This window comes from Coregonus clupeaformis, unplaced genomic scaffold, assembly GCF_020615455.1.
Source record: "Coregonus clupeaformis isolate EN_2021a unplaced genomic scaffold, ASM2061545v1 scaf2190, whole genome shotgun sequence".
Lineage (NCBI taxonomy): Eukaryota > Metazoa > Chordata > Actinopteri > Salmoniformes > Salmonidae > Coregonus > Coregonus clupeaformis.
Genome location: NW_025535644.1, coordinates 9,709 through 24,571, shown reverse-complemented (window position 1 = coordinate 24,571; position 14,863 = coordinate 9,709). Strand labels below are relative to the sequence as shown.

At 45.8% G+C, this 14,863-nt stretch overlaps 1 long non-coding RNA gene across 1 annotated transcript; it reads right to left on the bottom strand.

Annotated features, from left to right (window-relative positions):
* Positions 1-1,867: 1,867 nt before the first annotated feature.
* Positions 1,868-14,623, bottom strand: LOC123488333. The gene is made up of 3 exons (XR_006660027.1): positions 14,603-14,623; positions 2,767-2,976; positions 1,868-1,889 (listed from the first exon to the last, which is right to left on the bottom strand). It is a non-coding gene; the product is annotated as an uncharacterized LOC123488333 (long non-coding RNA).
* Between the last annotated feature and the right edge of the window lie 240 nt (positions 14,624-14,863).

The following is a 14,863-nucleotide window of genomic DNA, read 5'->3' as shown; positions in this document are numbered from 1 at the left end:
GAGAAAGAGAGAGAGAGGGGTGATAGAGGGATGGAGAAAGAGAGAGAGAGGGGTGATAGAGGGATGGAGAAAGAGAGAGAGGGGTGATAGAGGGATGGAGAAAGAGAGAGAGAGGTGATAGAGGGATGGAGAAAGAGAGGGGTGATAGAGGGATGGAGAAAGAGAGAGAGAGGTGATAGAGGGATGGAGAAAGAGAGAGAGAGGGGGTGATAGAGGGATGGAGAAAGAGAGAGAGAGGGGTGATAGAGGGATGGAGAAAGAGAGAGAGAGAGGGGTGATAGAGGGATGGAGAAAGAGAGAGAGAGGGGTGATAGAGGGATGGAGAGAGAGAGAGAGAGGGGGTGAAAGAGGGATGGAGAAAGAGAGAGAGAGGGGGGTGATAGAGGGATGGAGAAAGAGAGAGAGAGAGGGGGTGATAGAGGGATGGAGAAAGAGAGGAGAGGGGTGATAGAGGGATGGAGAAAGAGAGAGAGAGGTGATAGAGGGATGGAGAAAGAGAGAGAGAGAGAGGGGTGATAGAGGGATGGAGAAAGAGAGAGAGAGAGAGAGAGAGAGGTGATAGAGGAGTGTAGATACCTTAGTTCACTCTTCTCAGCCACAGACAGAGGCATGGCTCGCAGCATCCTGACCCGGTCACTCAGAGAGAGGTTCTGAAGGTTGTTGACCAGGTGGTCACGCTTACGCCTGCAGCGCGCACGCAAAGACACACACACACAGATGGACAGATGCACGGACACACACACACATTAGTTATGCGTAGGTTATGACATCATTACAACAAAAATGTTGGTATTTCAGTGTGTGTGTGTGAACGTTTACGCAAGTGACCTCACCCTCCCCTTCCACGCCTCGGTCTCCACGCTCCCGTCTCCACGCCGTAACCACGGATACTGGGTCGTGCGGAGCGGGAAAAGTCTTTTATGGAAGGTCTGCTCTGTCTGCGTCTCCTCAACTTCATGGTCTTGTTACAGTACTGAGAGATGATAGCACCTCGACTGCGACCTAGAGAGAGGAGAGAAAGTGAAGAGGTGTGTGTGTAGATGCATGATTCCTAAACTGTCTGATAGACGGACAGAACTCTACTTTGTGCCATGGTGTTTTTAGAGCCACTGTGTTAGATACAGTATCTGTTGATGGGTTGATAGTGGCTGACTGGCTGACTGACTGACTGACTGACTGGCTGACTGGCTGACTGGCTGACTGACTGGCTGACTGACTGGCTGGCTGACTGGCTGCTGGTGCACCTGCTAGAGGAACTAACAGTCACACGACAATGGCAGAAATAGTTTTGACTTCTGAAACTACCTCTCTCTCATGAAGTGTGAAAAGAAGAAATACTAGTTAGGTGTACATATAGCTGTCTTAAGACTGTAATAACAGTGTCGTAGAGGTTTCATAAGTGTGTCATAAGGGTGTCGTAGGGGGTGACTTACCGATGGTGCGGCTGGGCATGGAGGAGAGGACTCTGAGGGTGGCGGAGGACCAGCGTTCCTCTATAAGGGGGTCTAACTGTCTCCCCTCCTCCCCCCCCCCCCCCCCCCCCTGGCCCCCACGCCATATCTCCCGACCAGGGCTGGACAGGTACGCTACACTGTCTGGAGATAGGAGAGTATGAGGTTTATGGAGGTATACACACACACACACATATAAAACTCACACCAGCAGACACCAACACATGAAGACATGCACACTAACACTGTCTTTCCCTCCTACACATTCAAGCAGTCACACACACAGTCTCACTCGCATATATGCACGCACACACAAACACTACCTCTTTCCTCCTCATCCAGTTCCCTCTGTAGTTCCTGCAGCTCAAAGGCTTCCTGTCTCTGATCCTCTATCAGCTGGTTAAAGGAGTCATGGACCCCTCCTCATCCACTGGGCTCCTAACAGAGAGAGAGAGAGAGAGAGAGAGAGAGAGAGGAGAGAGAGAGAGAGAGAGAGAGAGGGAGAGAAGGAGCGAGAGAGAGCGAGAGGAGAGAGGGAGGGAGAGGCGGAGAGAGAGGAGAGAGGGAGGGAGAGAGAGGGGGAGAGAGAGAGGGGGAGAGAGAGGGGAGAGAGAGGGAGAGGATGAGAGAGAGAGAGGGGGGGGGGTGAGAGAGAGAGTAAGAGAGAGATGAGAGGGTACTTCAGTGGGTCGGATACAAACACACATACATACACTTCTAACCACTAAAAACAAACACACCCCTAACCAGTAACCACTGTTCAGAAAAACAGACAGACATTGTGTAAACACTCCCTCACCACTAGGCTTTGACCACCTTGATAAGCACTGACAACTCTTCATATTAAATATTTCATGGCCTTTAAGACCTAATTCGAAAGGAACCACAATCACAAGCCTTTTTGCTCCCCAGGAACCTGCAGTTGAACACCACAGGAAGAGACTCACTCAGAAGATTCTCCTCAGTAATACAAGAACACACACACACACACACACACACACACACACACAAACACACACACAACAAAGGAACAAAGACTATTCAAACAGTCAAACAAACACAGTCAGTCTGTTCTGTGGGAACAATGGGTCTGGCTGAATACTGGTACTGTACAGAACTGGGCCTCAAAGAGTTGCCTCAAAGAACATCAAACAGACAGTTAACTCTGTCATTGTCTTATTTTAACCCTCTCTTCTGTTTACCAAAACATCAACACATCAGAGAGTTTGATACCATTCCATTAACTCCATTCCAGCCATTATTATGAGTCGTCCTCCCCTCAGCAGCCTCCATTGGTATAGTCTAATAATACTACTCCAGGCCAGCCTCCATGTGGTGAGGAGTCAGGTCAAAGTTGACATTGTGATCCATCTCTCTCTCTCAGTCTCTCCTCTCCAGTCTGTCTCGTCCTCTTTATCCGTCTGTCTGTCCGTCAATCTCTGTCCACCAATCACAGAGAAGGGTCACACCCTTGTCCGCCTAGTCCCGCCTCTCCACTCTCCTAGCATAGTGTTGCAAAAACTACCTGAGAGAGAGAGAGAGAGAGAGAGAGAGAAGAATGTTAGGAATCATAAGGTGTGGTGATTGAAGTTCTCCTTCGTGTTTCAGCTAGTAGCACTTTGTTGTAGCACCTGGACACACACACACCTCGTTTACCTCGTAAAAGCAGTTCTTTATCATACCAACAAAACACAGCAACAGCAGCTGGTGTGTGTGTTATCACCAGTGAAGTGTTAGAATACAATACTAGGCCTACATCATACTAGGCCTACACACCAAGCATATGATTATGTGATGGATAGGAGAGCCACCACCATCCATTCACATTGTAATGAGCATTCTGTGGCAGGATATCTTTCTGATCGCATGAGTTCTAGAATGCTGCTCATGCACCAGAACTTATTATGAATATTCATGAGGTTGGTAAGAGAGAGAGAATTCTTTGTCAGACCAATTTGTACTCGCGTCATGGGGAGGGGGGAGGGGGGAGGGGGGGGCATTGTAGGAGTTCAGGCTTGTTTAATCCTAAAATCTGTGTTGCGTTATTTAGTCCCAACTCAAATACAAAGAAGACACTTCCTGTCCTGTTGCTTTGAAACCCATTTAAACCCATGTAGCGTAACTACAAACATCATGCTTATTACTAACTGGGAGGTGGTGCGTGTCCTAGCAATTAGAGTTCAAGGAAATTCATACCAGCTAATAAACTAAAGACTAAAGCCTCTGTAACAAAAGCCTCTGTATCGTTGACTTCCGTCTCGCTTCCGCATTGTCTCCGTGCTGCTGTGCTGTTTGTTGCTACTTGGCTACCTGCCAAACTATTCACGTTTTACTTTTAATAAACGTTTAATCAATCTCTGTGTTCAACAAATTTACCAACTTTTTTAGTTTTGTCCTCACTCATCTTTTTTCGTTAAACTTTTTCACCCCGGACGTTTTATCCCGAGACAGAAGAGTCATTTTCCTGTGCGTTTTAGCTGCCAATTTTACTTTATTTTCCATTTTTCCATCGCAACTTTTTTTCCCTTATTCAACTTTTTTTACTCCGGACGCTTTATCTGGACATGGTTCGTCAACATCTTCAACAGCCGAAGCTAAGTAGTAACATTAACATGATGTCTTCTAATTGCAGTCGCTGTACTCATAATATACAGGAGAACGATCGCCTTACGAGCGAGAATAGCTGTGCTACAAGCCCAGCTTCAGACGCAATCGTTAGGCAAGGGTAATTTCAGTGTAGGAAAGGAAGAAACAGCGTCTGTGCCACCAGTAAGTACAGACAGTAACGTTAGTATAAATCCCCCCGCACAGTCCCCCGCAGCCGGACAACTTTCTCATGGCTTCTGGAGGGAAATACTGTTGGAATGCTCAACCGGTGTCGCTCATTCAGCCGACAGAAACCTTCAACCGGTTTTCCCCATTATGTAGCGAGTCGGAGTCTGAGTCTGAGTCTTCTTTGTCTCTACTCCTCCCGCTACGGGGTCTGAGACGCCGAAGGCTCCCACCATTAGCTCTGACAAATTGAAAACCCTAGTCATTGGCGACTCCATTACCCGCAGTATTAGACTTAAAACGAATCACCCAGCGATCATACACTGTTTACCAGGGGGCAGGGCTACCGACGTTAAGGCTAATCTAAAGATGGTGCTGGCTAAAGCTAAAACTGGCGAAAGTGTAGAGAGTATAGAGATATTGTTATCCACGTCGGCACCAACGATGTTAGGATGAAACAGTCAGAGGTCACCAAGTGCAACATAGCTTCAGTGTGTAAATTAGCTAGAAAGATGTGTCGGCATCGAGTAATTGTCTCTGGCCCCCTCCCAGTTAGGGGAAGTGACGAGCTCTACAGCAGAGTCTCAGCACTCAATCGCTGGTTGAAAACTGTTTTCTGCCCCTCCCAAAAGATAACATTTGTGGATAATTGGCCCTCTTTCTGGGACTCACCCACAAACAGGACCAAGCCTGACCTGCTGAGGAGTGACGGACTCCATCCTAGCTGGAGGGGTGCTCTCTCTCTTATCTACCAACATAGATAGGGCTCTAACTCCTCTAGCCCCACAGGTGAAATAGGGTGCAGGCCAGGCAGCAGGCTGTTAGCCAACCTGCCAGCTTAGTGGAGTCTGCCAATAGCATAGTCAGTGTAGTCAGCTCAGCCATACCCATTGAGACTGTGTCTGTGCCTCACCTAGGTTGGGCAAAACTAAACATGGCGGTGTTCACCCTAGCAATCTTATTAGGATAAAGACCTCCTCCATTCCTGCCATTATTGAAAGAGATCGTGATACCTCACATCTCAAAATAGGGTTACTAATGTTAGATCCCTCACTTCAAAGGCAGTCATAGTCAATGAACTAATCACTGATCATAATCTTGATGTGATTGGCCTGACTGAAACATGGCTTAAGCCTGATGAATTTGCTGTGTTAAATGAGGCCTCACCTCCTGGTTACACTAGTGACCATATTCCCGTGCATCCCGCAAAGGGCGGAGGTGTTGCTAACATTTACGATAGCAAATTTCAATTTACAAAAAAATGGCGTTTTCATCTTTTGAGCTTCTAGTCATGAAATCTATGCAGCCTACTCAATCACTTTTTATAGCTACTGTTTACAGGCCTCCTGGGCCATATACAGCGTTCCTCTCGAGTTTCCTGAATTCCTATCAGACCTTGTAGTCATAGCAGATCATATTCCAATTTTTGGTGATTTTAATATTCACATGGAGAAGTCCACAGACCCACTCCAAAAGTCTTTCGGAGCCATCACCGACTCAGTGGGTTTTGTCCAACATGTCTCTGGACCTACTCACTGCCACAGTCATACTCTGACCTAGTTTTGTCCCATGGAATAAATGTTGTAGATCTTAATGTTTTTCCACAAAATCTGGACTATCGGACCACCATTTTATTACGTTTGCAATCGCAACAAATAATCTGCTCAGACCCCAACCAAGGAGCATCAAAAAGTCGTGCTATAAATTCTCAGACAACACAAAAATTTCTTGATGCCCTTCCAGACTCCTTCTGCCTACCCAAGGACGTCAGAGGACAAAAATCAGTTAACCACTTAACTGAGGAACTCAATTTAACCTTGCGCAATACCCTAGATGCAGTTGCACCCTAAAAACGAAAAACATTTGTCATAAGAAACTAGCTCCTGGTATACAGAAAATACCCGAGCTTTGAAGCAAGCTTCCAGGAAATTGGAACGGAAATGGCGCCACACTCAAACTGGAAGTCTTCCGACTAGCTTGGAAAGACAGTACCGGCAGTACCAAGAGCCCTCACTGCTGCTCGATCATCCCACTTTTCCAACTTAATCGAGGAAAATAAGAACAATCCAAAATTTCTTTTGATACTGTTGCAAAGCTAACTAAAAAGCAGCATTCCCCAAGAGAGGATGGCTTTCACTTCAGCAGTAATAAATTCATGAACTTCTTTGAGGAAAAGATCATGACCATTAGAAAGCAAATTACGGACTCTCTTTGAATCTGCGTATTCCTCCAGGGCTTAGCTGTCCTGGATCTGCACGCTCTGCGAGGGCCTGGGATCGGGAGAGAACACTTGTTTTAGTACATATCTCTTGACACAATGATGAAAATAATCATGGCCTCTAAACCTTCAAGCTGCATACTGGATCCTATTCCTACTAAACTGCTGAAGGAGCTGCTTCCCTGTGCTGGCCCTTCCTATGTTGAACATAATAAACAGCTCTCTATCCACCGGATGTGTACCAAACTCACTAAAAGTGGCAGTGATAAAGCCTCTCTTGAAAAAGCCAAACCTTGACCCGGAAAATATAAAAACTATCGGCCTATATCGAATCTTCCATTCCTCTCAAAAATTTTAGAAAAGCTGTTGCGCAGCAACCTCACTGCCTTTCTGAAGACAAACAATGTATACGAAATGCTTCAGTCTGGTTTTAGACCCCATCATAGCACTGAGACTGCACTTGTGAAGGTGGTAAATGACCTTTTAATGGCGTCAGACCGAGGCTCTGCATCTGTCCCGTGCTACTAGACCTTAGTGCTGCCTTTGACACCACGATCACCACATTCTTTTGGAGAGACTGAAACCCAAATTGGTCTACACGGACAAGTTCTGGCCTGGTTTAGATCTTACCCTGTCGGAAAGATATCAGTTTGTCTCTGTGAATGGTCTGTCCTCCGACAAATCAACTGTACATTTCGGTGTTCCTCAAGGTTCCGTTTTAGGACCACTATTGTTTTCACTATATATTTTACCTCTTGGGGATGTTATTCAAAACATAATGTTAACTTTCACTGCTATGCGGATGACACACAGCTGTACATTTCAATGAAACATGGTGAAGCCCCAAAATTGCCCTCGCTAGAAGCCTGTGTTTCAGACATAAGGAAGTGGATGGCTGAAAACTTTTTACTTTTAAACTCGGACAAAACAGAGATGCTTGTTCCAGGTCCCAAGAAACAAAGAGATCTTCTGTTAAATCTGACAATTCATCTTGATGGTTGTAAAGTCGTCTCAAATAAAACTGTGAAGGACCTCGTACTCTTGACTCCTGATCTCTTTTGACGAACATATCAAGACTGTTTCAAGGACAGCTTTTTTCCATCTACGTAACATTGCAAAAATTAGAAATTTTCTGTCCAAAAATGATGCAGAAAATTTATCCATGCATTTGTTACTTCTAGGTTAGACTACTGCAATGCTCTATTTTCCGGCTACCCGGATAAAGCACTAAATAAACTTCAGTTAGTGCTAAATACGCTGCTAGAATCCTGACTAGAACCAAGAAATTTGATCATATTACTCCAGTGCTAGCTTCCCTACACTGGCTTCCTGTTAAGGCAAGGGCTGATTTCAAGGTTTTACTTAACCTATAAAGCGTTACATGGGCTTGTCCACCTATCTTTCCGAGTTGGTCCTGCTGTACATACCAATACGTACGCTACGGTCACAAGACGCAGGCCTCCTATTTGTCCCTAGAATTTCTAAGCAAACAGCGGGAGGCAGGGCTTTCTCCTATAGATCTCCATTTTTATGGAACAGTCTGCCTACCCATGTGAGAGACGCAGACTCGGTCTCAACCTTTGAAGTCTTTACTGAAGACTTATCTCTTCAGTAGGTCATATGATTGAGTGTAGTCTGGCCCAGGAGTGTGAAGGTGAACGGAAAGGCTCTGGAGCAACGAACAGCCCTTGCTGTCTCTGCCAGGCCGGTTCCCCTCTCCACTGGGGTTCTCTGCCTCTAACCCTGTTGCAGGGGGCTGAGTCACTGGCTTGCTGGTGCTCTTTCATGCGCCGTCCCTGGGAGGGGTGCGTCACTTGGAGTGGGGTTGAGTTACTGACGTGATCTTCCTGTCTGGGTGGCGTTGGTTTGTGCTGTGGTGGAGACCTCTGTGGGCTATACTCGGCCTTGTCTCAGGATTGTGTTGGTGGTTGAGGATATCCTCTAGTGGTGCGGGGGCTGTGCTTTGGCAGAGTGGGTGGGGTTATATCCTTCCTGTTTGGCCCTGTCCGGGGTTTCTTCGGATGGGGCCACAGTGTCTCCCGGACCGCCTGTCTCAGCCTCCAGTATTTATGCTGCAGTAGTTTATGTGTCGGGGGGCTGGGGTTAGTTGGTTATACCTGAGTACTTCTCCTGTCTTATCCAGTGTCCTGTGTGAATTTAAGTATGCCTCTCGTTCTCTCTTTCTCTCTGAGAACCTGAGCCCCAGGACCATACGTCAGGACTACCGGGCATGATGACACCTTTGCTGTCCCCAGTCCGCCTGGCCTTGCTGCTATTCCAGTTTCAACTGTTCTGCCTGCGGGTTACGAAACCCCTACCTGTCCCAGACCTGCTGTTTTCAACTCTTGATCGGCTATGAAAAGCCAACTGAGAGACCTGGAGCCCTAGGACCATACATCGGGACACCGGCCGTGGTGACTTCTTGCTGTCCCCAGTCCGCCTGGCCTTGCTGCTATTCCAGTTTCAACTGTTCTGCCTGCGGTTATGGAACCCCTACCTGTCCCAGACCTGCTGTTTTCAACTCTTAATGATCGGCTATGAAAAGCCAACTGAGATTTATTCCTGATTATTATTTGACCATGCTTGTCACTTATGAACATTTTTGAACATCTTGGCATGGTTCTGTTATAATCTCCACCCGGCACAGCCAGAAGAGGACTGGCCACCCTCATAGCCTGGTTCCTCTCTAGGTTTCTTCCTAGGTTTTCGCCTTTCTAGGGAGTTTTTCCTAGCCACCGTGTTTCTACACCTGCATTACTAGCTGTTTGGGGTTTTAGGCTGGGTTTCTGTACAGCACTTCGAGATATTAGCTGATGTAAGAAGGGCTATATAAAATAAAATTGATTGAAAATTGATTGATTGTAACAGAAACAAGGCTTAAATCAAAACATGTGTGTTTGTATCACCACTGAAGTGTTGGAATTACTGTTTGAATAGAGTTTTACCATACTAGGCCTATGTGTGTGTTCAGAGTTGAACCAAAACAGACTTACCAGAGATGTAAAGCTCAGAGCGAACACAGGACAAGGAAATGATCAGAGAAAAATCAATAAAGTATATGATTATGACCGTGGCTGAGAACACAGAACCCCGCGGCGATTTGAACGAACATTCAAGGCCATTATGAAGGCTACAACATTCTGTCTGTTGTAACGGATATTGCAGATACACAAGCAGGACGTAGTCCCTACACATTGGAGCAAAAACAATCTGCGTTTTGTGTGATGACGTAGGCTAATCTTTGTAGTTGCTGCCATATCGTAATCATCAGCCAGAGTTGCTGAAAAATAACACTACTACTCTGACTGCCAGTCTGCCTCCTGCTTAGCCAATGTTTGCAATGATGATTTAAAAAAAAGAACATTACATCGCTAATTAGACTGCGTGTCTGTGTCTTGCTTGTTTGATATGCTGCCTAGATAGCTGCATGTAACTCCCCACTTGAGTTTTGCATTGGTACAAAAAACGAACTGCGAGTTTGTACGAACATGTTGATCATGTCTTTTGTGTACAACATGTAAATAGCTGCATGTAGCCCAACTCCCCTCCTGAAAAAAGAACCTGAAAACGTGTTTATGTTTAATAGTCTACTGGGACAGGGAAGGCAGTAGTTGGAACATGCCAATCATGTCCTTTGTGTACAACATGAAGTTTTGTAGGCTACACTAGACAATGGCCCTTATCGCCGATCAAGGAGGGGGAAGCTGCAGCGGAGAACTGAGCAGCAGCTACGTAAAAAAACAAAGAATCCTGCACATGTGCAGAAATCTCTGTATCTTTAGCCACGGCAAATCAGGTTTCCAGACAACCCAGAACCCCAGCCACTGGTTATGATTATTGCTCTGTGTGCTGGTAGTGTCTAGTGTGCTTGACCTCTTCACAAAGACCATGTGACCCTACAAACACAAAAACAAAACAGTCTTTAACGTGACAGGATATATATATATATATATGTTTGACACCGGTTTGTGTGTGTGAGTGTTTCATGCATATGTATGTAGGGCCTTATAAAATCAGTTTTATTTTTAGCCTGATTCCGTTTTTGTGTTTTTCAAAATTCCGTTTTTATTTTTCCAGGTTTCTGTTTTCTTCAGGTTTTCGCTCTCAAAATCACACCTTTTAATAGAAAAAACAACTAAATTGGATGTTGTAAGTCCAGGTTGGCATTGGCTACTTTGTAGTTAACATTTAAATGAGAAGGTTTTTGGGAAAGCCTTTCCATCTCTACCAGAAGAAGGTTATCATTAGCATCGTCGCTAACAGCCACACAAAGTGTAGACATACACACACACAGGACGCACGCACACGCACGCACACACAGGGGCATTTCTGTGCCGTTTCAGAAAGTTGCAGGAAAATACGAATCACTGATGCATTTTGTTAATGTCTTATGATAAACTTGAGCAAATTAATGCATTTTTCGAATAAGTTCATTGATTTCCTACTAATTTCAATAAAATGTTGAATATTGTTGAATTTCGTTTTAATGTCTGGATTCCTTGATTCCGTCCCGCAACGCTGATTGTTTAGGGCCCTATATGTGTGGGTGTGTCTTGCTTGGAGTTCCATGGTTATTTTCCGGGCACAGTCAACTTCTCCATGATGACCCCATCAGAGGCAGACAGCTGAGGGCAGATCTGATTGGCTCCTGGCCAAAGGGGGCATTGCACTTGGAAGCTAATGGATTCAACATGTCCATTCTACACATCCTGTCTAACTTCTCACTAGTCTATATTCTCTCTCCTTTCTCGCTCTCTTATCTCTGTCTTTATCTCTCCATCATAGATATTCTCTCTTTCTCTCCTACAGACCTATTCTCTTTCTCCAACTTGCTCTCTTTCTTTGAACTTTTCACTCCAAATCTCTAATGTCTTGGTCAGGTCTGTCTGTGCTTTGGAGTCCATTCAAATCCATAACCTAGGGATTTCCATATTTTCTCACATCTTCCCCCTCTTGAGTCTCTCTCTTTTCTTTCTTTACATTCTTTTCTGTCTTTTTTCTCTGCCTCCCTCGCTCTCTTTCTTTATTTCACACTCCATTATCTCCAACTCTGTCAATGCTCCAACTCTCCAGTCACTGACTGTCTTTCTGTTTTCTGTCCTCCCTTCCTCAATTTTCTCTCACTCTCCCGGGGCATACTGTCAGACTGCTGGTCTTATCACAGAGACAAGTCCCAAATGGCACCCTATTCCCTATATAGTGCACTACCTTTGACCAGGGCCCATGTCCCCTTTCTCTGTGTGTGTGTGTGTGTGTGTGTGTTCGTGTGTGTGCATGCGTGAACATCAGTGTCTGTGTGTGTGTGTGTGTGTCACTGTCAACAACCCCTGAAACATCTCCAGGTCAAAGCTGATCTGTACTACAGCCAAACAACGAAATCATGCAGGGCCTGTCAGTGAAAACACTGAGTGATGAGAAACAGATTTACTGCACTGTCTAACAACGGCAGATTAGCAAGAAGATACAGTATACTTACAGAATATCCTTATGAGTATTTTATAAATGCAAAAGTTAAAGTTGCTGTGGAGGAGAAACAGTATGTAAACTTCTTAACTATATATGTAGGCCCAGGGCAGGGTTCCCCAACTGGCGGCCCAGCGGTTTTATTTGGCCCCCGAAGTTTTCTGAGCAAAAAAATGTAAGCAAGGTTTGAAATTATTATGATTTAGTCAAACATATCTGTTTGGGCTTCTTACGGTCAATTTGCAGTCTACAAAATATTTATTTGGTAATTATGTTCGGGCCGGAGGAGAGGGAGGGAGAGAGGGAGGAGGAGAGGGGAGGGAGGGAGGGAGGGAGGGAGGAGGGGAGGGAGGAGGGGGGGAGAGAGGGAGGAGGAGAGGGAGAAAGAGAGAAGGGAGGGGGAGAGAGGGGGAGAGAGGGAGGGGGGAGAGGGAGGAGGAGAGGGAGGAGGAGAGGGAGGAGGAGAGGGAGGAGGAGACGGAGGAGGAGACGGAGGAGGAGACGGAGGAGGAGAGGGAGGTGGAGAGGGAGGTGGAGAGGGAGGTGGAGAGGGAGGTGGAGAGGGCTGGAGGAGAGGGAGGAGGGAGAGGGAGGAGGAGAGGGAGGAGGAGAGGGTATAAGGGGCCCAAATGAGGGGGTGGGGGCTGACAGGGTAGATGGGAATATTTGGTCAGTCTGACAGTTTTTAATCGGCTGACTGATAATCAGTCACACAATGGTAAAACTAACAGAGGAGAGAGAGAGAGACAGACAGACAGGAAACAGAATCAGCACACAGAACAGAAAAAGTCTAAGGACTGCTGTATCAGAAGCACAGAACTATAATTATTTTCTACGGGCAGAAGCAAGGTCCTCTTGTTTTTCAGTGCATTGTGTTGTCACTCAGTTGAGGGAACAGAGAGGAAAAATAAAAAACAACAGAGAGACTCCCAGATAACTATGTGAACGGAACAAAGAAAAGAGAGTGGTTCAGAGAGCGGAACAAACAAAAAGAGGGGTTCAGAGAGAGAGAGAGAGAGAGCGATTCCACAAAGCCATACATCGTCAGGAAGAGAGAGAGAGGGATAGGGACAATGAGAAAGGGTCAAGGATATGAGAGAGAGAGAGAGAGAGAGAGAGAGAGAGAGAGAGAGAGAGAGAGAGAGAGAGAGAGAGAGAGAGAGAGAGAGAGAGAGAGAGAGACTGGGTGTATATGCCTAATGTGAGAAAAAATGAAGAGGGAGTAAAAAGATAGAGGAGAGAAAGAGAAAGGAGGAAACCTGGAAGTAATTCCACAGACTGACACACAGCTCTGTAATTACACTGCCCTGTTGTGCTAAAGTTCTCCCGTGTCGCCACGGCAACAGAACAGACCAGTATTCTGCTGTCAACTGTCACGAGGCCAAGACAACTAAACTTAGGTGGGTCCCGGGGTAGATGAAGGCCCACAGACAATACAAGTATAGTCTAACAGAGGCTAAATACCCGCATAGATACAGTTCCAATTGATAACTGTGGAAGTTTCCTATCTTGGGTCATTTCCCCCACTAATGGTTAAGGTTAGGATTGGGGGGAGGGGACGCTGACCCTAGATCTGTACCTAGGGGGAAACTTCACCCGAGAGCATTGAATTCACTGTGGAAGTAGGAGTAAGATGAACTGAAGTTGGCCCTGGCCTGGTTTCTAGGACACAGATCAAACTAGCCTAGTCCTGGACTAAAAACGCATGCTCAATGAAGAATCTTCATTTGAAATGCCTTTAAATCCAGGACTAAGCTTAATCTGTGTCCACCTATCCCGGAAACTGACCTTAGAATCTCTAGCCTGGTACTATATCTATTTGTGCTGTTATGCCATCTCATTGTCATCATGACAACCGTCAAGTTTGCCATGATGAAAATGTTCGGGATGACACTGAGTGACAAGCAGTAGTCAATAAAGCACAGACTGGCACTCAGGCTATAGCCTAGATTCACTACAGACAGGTAGCTCTCAGAGCACTCTTGTTCTCTTCACTGCAACAACAACAACACATTAAAAAGAATGCCCAGGTAATGAGCTAAGAAGCTATCTAACGTTATAACACAAACTACCGTTGCAGCCAAGCAAGTGTGTGTGTCTTCTCTTGTGTCATGTGCTTTTAAATTGGTCGCTGCATTTTCCCCAACTGAAGCTGGTGTAGGCTACATTTGGCCCAATTATAGTTGACCGATAAAAACAAACGATCAACTTTGAAACATCGGTCATACTGGCGCGTTTGAGACGTTTTTCTGCAACGCTGGAATTCACTGACTGATTCTGCAACTTTGCAGCCAGCAGCAAAAACCTACACCCAAGGCAGCCGACATGAATGAACGACAGGTTCTGCCTGACAACGTCGCCCGCAATGCATACCATGCCAATGGTTCTCTTTCCGTTGGCTTTAATTCACAACGAAACTAGCCTACCGAGCCAGACCTCAAAGCATCGTAAACAACCCACACGAAAGTTTGTTGTTCCGGTTATTAATGGTGCTTTGCTTTGATTTTTGGTTGTTGTGGTTGGTTTATTCTAAACCTGTCTGTCACTCAAACGTTTCAGACTGAACAGTTACAATATCTTGGAAGCTACAGCGGACAAACGGTTTCTCGACCTTTTTGGCGTGTGCAAATAAATGGAAAGGAAAACGACAATGTAATATTAAAAAAGATACAGTCAGCCATTCGTTCGGTTCACTCACCCACTTCATAACTTGCGAAACCCGTTCAGCTTAAACATGCGGTGCCGGCGGAGTAGATCCGTCTTTTTTCTAACGCTACAAAATACTTCTGCATGGTAAGCAGCTGAAACGAACCATTGTCGCCTCTCGGGGTGACGATATCATTATCCCCGCGCATTGAAGAGTTGTAACGGGCAATAGGTAGACTTTTACGGAGAAAGAGTTTACCGGTTGTCTCAACGTGGGGTTTATATTTCAGTTCAAGATAAACCGCCGCTGTGC